Genomic DNA, 7,144 nt, shown 5'->3' with positions numbered 1-7,144 from the left:
GGTAAATGTCATAAAAGAGAGAGAATGTAAAAAGAAACTTCAATCCTGTACTGTTACTTCTTCAAGTTATGAATTCGCTCTCTGTAATCAACCTACTTTTGTTCAATTTTCAGAGATGTTTTGATAAATTCTTTTGTATTTAGTTCAGTTTTTGTGTGTGTGTAATCAGTGAGAAGTAGAATCAGACTGGAATCATGCTGGAACTAGAACTTCTATATTGATCATTTTTATTAAACTCAGAATTGATTTGATGTCCTTTTTTTATAACTCCAGTAATTTTTGATAGCTTTCTTGTATTCTAGTATACCAAGATGTGTCAAGTTTAACTTATAATTTTCCCTCTCCTGATTTGGATTCAAGAAGCTCTGGTTTCTTTAAAGAAATATATTATTAGAAAATAATATATATGTATTAAGGGTACTTGTATAAACTACATACGCTATTGCTTTCAGGTACTTCCAGTAATAAGAGCTAGGAAACTGTTACTCAGTAGCTGTAAACTGTGAGTTTATATTTTCAACTTTAGGTTTGGATTACAAAATTTTAACTGAATTTCATTTCAATATTTATATCTTTCTGTCCTACATCAAAATATGAATTTGTAATTAGATTTATTTATTTATTTATTATTATTTGAGACAGTGTCTCATTCTGTTGCCCAGGCTGGAGTGCAATGGCACAATCTCAGCTCACTGCAACCTCTGTCTTCTGGGTTCAAGCAATTCTCCTGCCTCAGTAGCTCCTCCTGAGTAGCTGGGATGCAGGCATGTGTCACCATGCCCAGTTAATTTTCGTATTTTTTAGTAGAGATGGGGTTTCACCATGTTGGCCAGGCTGATCTCAAACTCCTGACCTCAAGTGATCTACCCACCTCAGCCTCTCAAAGTGCTGAAATTATAGGCATCAGTTACTGCAGCCAGCCTGAAAATAGATTTAATATTTATTTATTTGGTTTGTTTTACAATGTGCATACATTATTATTAGTGAAAATATATTACTAAAAGTGGATTAACATTTCTTTGTAGTTTTAAAAGTACTTTTAATGTGTTCAACTAAGAATGAAAAATCAAAATATCATGTTTAAAATCGTTTGAAGATGAATGAGTTCAAAAATATTGCAGGAAATGATTAATATACAAAATCAACTGTATATCTATGTACTAATAGTGAACAATCTATAAAAATCAAAACAAAACCCAGAAAACAATATTCTTTATCAATGACATCATAATGAATAAAATACTTGGGAATAAATTTAACAAAAGAAGTGCAAGATTTTACACTGAAAACTACAAAACATCATTCAAAAATTAAAAAGGACATAAATAAGTAAATAGACATTCCATGTTCATGGATTGGAAGACTTACAATCATTAAGATGGCAACACTTCCATATTGACATACAGATCCAATGTAATCTATACCAAAATCTCTGCTGGCTTTTTTTGCATAAATTGACATTTTGATCTTTAAATTCTTTTGGAAAGGGAAAGAACAGAATAACCAAAAAAATCTTGATAAAAGAAAGCAATGTTGGAGGACTCATACTTGTTGATTTCAAAACTTAGTAGAAAGCCACATTAATTAAGATTCTCTCCTCATTTAAATTCTTCATCCACTTACCCTGAGAGTCTTCTTTTCCTGGTTGCTCTGACCACAAAGACTGAGTTTCTATAAGAATTCATCACTTGTGCCCCTTTGCCACTCAGGTATCAGATCCCACCCTTAAGGCAAACATCATGAAAGAGAGGGAGAATGAAAAAAGAAACTTCAACGCTTTGCTGTCACTTCTTCAAGTTATGAATAACCTTTGTAATCAAACTACTTTGGTTATATTTTCAGAGATTTTTGACAAATGCTTTTATATTTGGTTTGTATTTATGCATTAGTATAAAAACAGATATATAGGTCAGTGAAATAAAATTGAGAGTTCAAAAATAAATTTTCACATTTAGGTTAATTGCTATTCAATAAGGGAAGGAACAGCCCTTCCAACAATCATGCTTGGACAACTGCATATCTAGACTGAAAGGAAAATACTTTGTCCACATTTTATTAAAAAATAAAATTCAAAATGGATTTGAGACCTAAATGTTAGAACTAAAACTGTAAAACTCTTAGAAGGAAGCACAGTTGTAAATCTTTGTGAGTTTGTATTAAGTGGTGGTTTCTTAGATATAACACCAAAAATACAAGCAATAAAAATAAATACATCGGTGGATCACGAGGTCAAGAGATCGAGACCATCCTGGTCAACATGGTGAAACCCCATCTCTACTAAAAAAAAAATACAAAAAAAATAAATAAATAAAAAATAAATAAATAAATACATCGAAATTCAAATCACACACTTACTTTTGTGTTTCAAAGAACATCATCTAGAACGTGAAAAGAGAAACCACAGAATGGGAAAAAATATTTGTAATTCATGTACCTGATAAATGTATAGTATTCAGAAAAATCTAAAGATTTTTTTTCCATGCCCAACTGGCTTGTTTTATTGCAGAAGGGGATGTGGAATAAACAACGTGAGACAGCTGGGACCTGAGACTGGTGAAACCCCCTCCCTTCCCCATAAAAGTAACCAACTATGGGAGAGCAGCCAAGACAGTGACTAGGGGCAGGAGAAGGAGAAAAAAATAACCAACTATGGGAGAGCAGCCAAGACAGTGACTAGGAGCAGGAGAAGGAGACACAGAACTCAAAGGCAGCGGTGAAAAGACCATGAGTGTGCTGGGAGGGCCCAGGGGCACAGTGGCATGAACAGCGCCAAGTACAAGTCTCTTTGTCTTCCCTGGGATTATGTATAAATATAGAGAGATGAGGCCTTCTCTCTCCCAGCTCTCCCTTCGGCTCCATGCTGCTCGCTGGGTCCCAGCTCCTCTTTCCACATGAGGGTGAAGGGAAGCGGGGATGAACAAGTCATCACAGATTGGCAATCTGTCCACAGTCTTCTTGGTTTTCTCTCCCCAGTTCAATGGCTTTCTTACAAAGCTCCCAGCACTTATTGTAGTCGCCCTTTTCAAAGTATACTGCTGCTTGATTGGTAATGTAAGTCACGTTGGTGGGGTCTAGCTCCTTGGCTTTGTCAAAATGCTTCAAGGCTGTGTCAAAGTCTTTCTTCTTGTAGGCATCGTTCCCCAGCTCTTTTTATTTCTGTACCTGCTTCTTATTCTCTGAAAGATCTTCTCCCATTGGCTCTGAGTTGGTCTCCTTTTTGGGAGGGGGTGGTGGTGGAGGTGTTGCAACCTCTTCCTCACTTATACTGCCAAGGTTGACCCTAAGGAGGACACTGAGAGTGGTCATGATCCAGGGATCTGGTAGTTTTGTGCCCAGATCGGAAGGCTTGTTTCTCAACTGCTCTATCAGCTCCAGGTAGGTAGGATCACTGAGCAGTGTCCTTGTCCTGGGATCACTCTCCAACTTCTGATATAGATTGGGCATGTTGAAAGGGTTCATGGATTTTCCCTCTGCCAATCTGGCCTCCATATTCTGTAAACCCTCTTTCATATAAGAGTTATTTGCTTCGTGCTTTAAGCCCTCCTTATAGGTTTGCTTGGCTGCTTCAAATTGGTTTAAGAACTCAAGAGCTACTGCTTTTCTTGAATAGCCCTTGCCCCAGTCAGGTTGAGGGTCTTGCAGCTGTCCTTGTAGGCCTTCTGGTAGTCTCCTTTCTTGGCATAGGTGATAGAACAGTTTCTGTAGAGCACGTGGTTGTGGGGATCCGGCTTAATGGCTTCTAAGTAGCACTATAAGGCATCGTCAGTGTTGCTCATGCTCGGGGTCTTGTTGTCCTTCTCTTTCAGCTCATTAGCCTGCTCCATAGCACAGCATGGCCTGGAACCCCATTGAATCTAAACCTCCAAAGAACTTTTATAACTCAGCAATTAAAAGACAAATTAAAGTGGCTAAAGGATTTGAATATATATTTATGCAAAGACAATTAACAAATGTCCAAAAAGCACATAAGAAAATATTTAATATCATGTTTTCAATATCAAACGGAATGTTTTCACATAAAAATTGTACATGAATTTCATAGCAACATTATTAATAATAGCCAAAAGTAGGAATAATCTAAAAATCTATTACTAGGTGAGTGAAAAAATAAAATGTGATATATCCATATAGTGAAATAATTAAGTCGTAAAAATGAATAAATTGTTTTTTGCTGGCAAGATGGCCAAAAAGCTCCAGTCTGCAGCTCCCAGTGAGACTGATGCAGAAGGCGGGTGATTTCTGTACTTCCAACTGAGATAGCCAGTTCATCTCATTAGGACTGGTTGGACAGTGGGTGCAGCCCACAGAAGGCAAGCTGAAGCAGAGGGTGTTGCCTCACCTAGGAAACACAAGGGGTCAGGGGAAGCTGTGAGAGGCTGTACTGGGAGGAACAGTGAACTTCAGCCCAGATATTACACTTTTCCCACGGTCTTTGCAACCAGCAGACCAGGAGATTCCCTCTGGTGCCTATGCCACTGGGGCCCTGGGTTTCAAGCACAAAACTGGGCGGCCTTTTGGGCAGATGCCAAGCTAGGAGTTTTTATTTATTTTTTATCTCTATTTTTTCATATCCCACTGGTGCCTGGAATGCCAGTGAGACAGAACTGTTCACTTCCCTGGAAAGGGGCTGAAGCCAGGGAGCCAAGTGGTCTGGATTGGTGGGCCCCACCCCCACAGAACCCAGCAAGCTAAGCTCCACTGGCTTGAAATTCTCACTGCCAGCACAGCAGTCTGAGGTCGACCTGGAAAGCTTGAGCTTGGTGAGGGGAGGGGCATCTGCCATTGCTGAGGCTTGAGTAGGCAGCTTTACCCTCACAGTGTAAACAAAGCCACCTGGAATTCTGAACTGGGCGGAGCCCACCACAGATCAGCAAGGCCACTGCAGCCAGAATGCCTCTCTAGATTCCTGCTCTCTGGGCAAGGCATTGCTGAATAAAAGGTAGCAGCCCCAGTCAGGGACTTATGGATAAAACTCCCATCTCCCTGGGATAGAGCACCTGGGGGAAGGGGCAGCTGTGGATGCAGCTTCAGCAGACTTAAATGTTCCTGCCTGACAGCTCTGAAGAGAGCAGCAGATCTTCCAGCACAGCATTCAAGCTCTGATAAGAGAAAGACTGCCTCCTCAAGTGGGTCCCTGACCCCCGTGTATCCTGACTGGGTCACACCTCCCAGTAGAGGCTAACAAACACCTCATACAGGAGAGCTCTGGTTGGCATCTGGTGGGTGTGCCTCTAGGACAAAGCTTCCAGAGAAAGAAACAGGCAGCAATCTTTGCTGTTCTGCAGCCTCCATTGGTGATACCCAGGCAAACAGGATCTGGAGTGGACCTCCAGCAAACTCCAGCAGACCTGAAGCAGAGGGTCCTGACTGATAGAAGGAAAACAAACAGACAGAAGGGAATAGCCTCAATATTAACAAAAACGACATCCCCAAAACTGGATGGAGAATGAGTCTGATGAATTGACAGAAATAGGCTTCAGAAGGTGAGTAATAACAAACCCCTCTGAGCTAAAGGAGCATGTTCTAACCCAATGCAAGGAAGCAAAGAACCTCGAAAAAAGGTTAGGTGAATTGCTAACTAGGATAACCAGTTTAGAGAACAACATAAATGACCTGATGGAGCTGAAAAACATATCACAAGAACTTTGTGAAGCATATACAAGTATAAATAGCTGAATCGATCAAGCAGAAGAAAGGATATCAGAGATTGAAGATCAACATAATGAAATAAAGCAAGAAGACAAGATTAGAGGGAAAAAAAGTGTGAAAAGAAATAAACAAAGCCTTCAAGAAATATGAGACTATGTGAAAAGACCAAATCTATATTTGATTGGTGTAACTGAAAGTGATGTGGAGAACGGAAACAAGTTGGAAAACACACTTCAGGATATTATCCAAGAGAACTTCCCCAACATAGCAAGACAGGCCAACATTCAAATTCAGGAAATACAGAGGATACCACAAAGATACTCCTTGTGAAGAGCAACCCCAAGACACATAATCATCAGATTCACTAAGGTTGAAATGAAGGAAAAAATTTTAAGGGCAGCCAGAGAGAAAGATAGGGTTACCCACAAAGGGAAGCCCATCAAAGTAATAGTGGATCTCTTGGCAGAAACTCTACAAACCAGAAGAGAGTGAGGGCCAATTTTCAATATTCTTAGAGAAAAGAATTTTCAACCCAGAATTTCATATCTAGCCAAACTAAGCTTCGTAAGCGAAGGAGATATAAAATCCTTTACAGACAAGCAAATGCTGAGAGATTTTGTCACCACCAGGCCTGCCTTACAAGAGCTCCTGAAGGAAACACTAAACATGGAAAGGAACAACCAGTACCAACCACTGCAAAAACATAATAAATTGTAAAATTTCTTCAACAACACTATGAAGAAACTGCATAAACAAATGGGCAAAATAACCAGCTAGCATCATAATGACAAGATCAAATTCACATATAACAATATTAACCTTAAATGTAAATTGGCTAAATGCCCCAATTAAAAGACATAGACTGGCAAATTGGATAAAGAGTCAAGATCCATCGGTGTGCAATATTCAGTAAACTCATCTCATGTGCAAAGACAGACACAGGCTCAAAATAAAGTGTTGAAGGAATATTTACCAAGCAAATGGAAAGGAAAAAAAAAAAACAGGGGTTGCAATCCTAGTTTCTGATAAAATAGACTTTAAACCAACCAAAGATCAAAAGAGACAAAGAAGGGCATAACATAATGGTAAAACGATCAATGCAACAAGAAGAGCTAACTATTCTAAATATATATGTACCCAATACAGAATCACCCAGATTCATAAAGCAAGTTCTTAGATACCTACAAAGAGACTTAGACTCCCACATAATAATAGTGGAAGACTTTAACGCCCCACTGTCAATATTAGACAGATTAACGAGACAGAAAATTAACAAGGATATCCAGGACATGAACTCAACTCTGGACCAAGCAGACTGAATAGACATCTGCAGAACTCTCCACCCCAAATCAACAGAATATGCATTCTTCTCAGCACCATATTGCACTTATTCTAAAATTGACTGCATAATTGGAAGTAAAACACTCCTCAGCAAAGGCAAAAGGTGGAAATTATGACAGTCTCTCAGACCACAGTGCAATCAAATTAGAACTCA

The 7,144-nt window shown here is 39.2% G+C and overlaps 1 pseudogene; it reads right to left on the bottom strand.

Moving 5' to 3' along the window:
- Positions 1-2,925: 2,925 nt before the first annotated feature.
- Positions 2,926-3,824, bottom strand: LOC105712606 (stress-induced-phosphoprotein 1-like; annotated as a pseudogene).
- Between the last annotated feature and the right edge of the window lie 3,320 nt (positions 3,825-7,144).

The sequence above is a fragment of the Aotus nancymaae genome, unplaced genomic scaffold (genome assembly GCF_030222135.1).
Source record: "Aotus nancymaae isolate 86718 unplaced genomic scaffold, 86718_ANA_hifiasm-v0.15.2.pri h1tg000010l, whole genome shotgun sequence".
NCBI classification, from domain to species: Eukaryota; Metazoa; Chordata; class Mammalia; order Primates; family Aotidae; genus Aotus; species Aotus nancymaae.
Note: the sequence above shows the minus strand (reverse complement) of the source record. Positions and strands in the feature narration are given on the sequence as shown.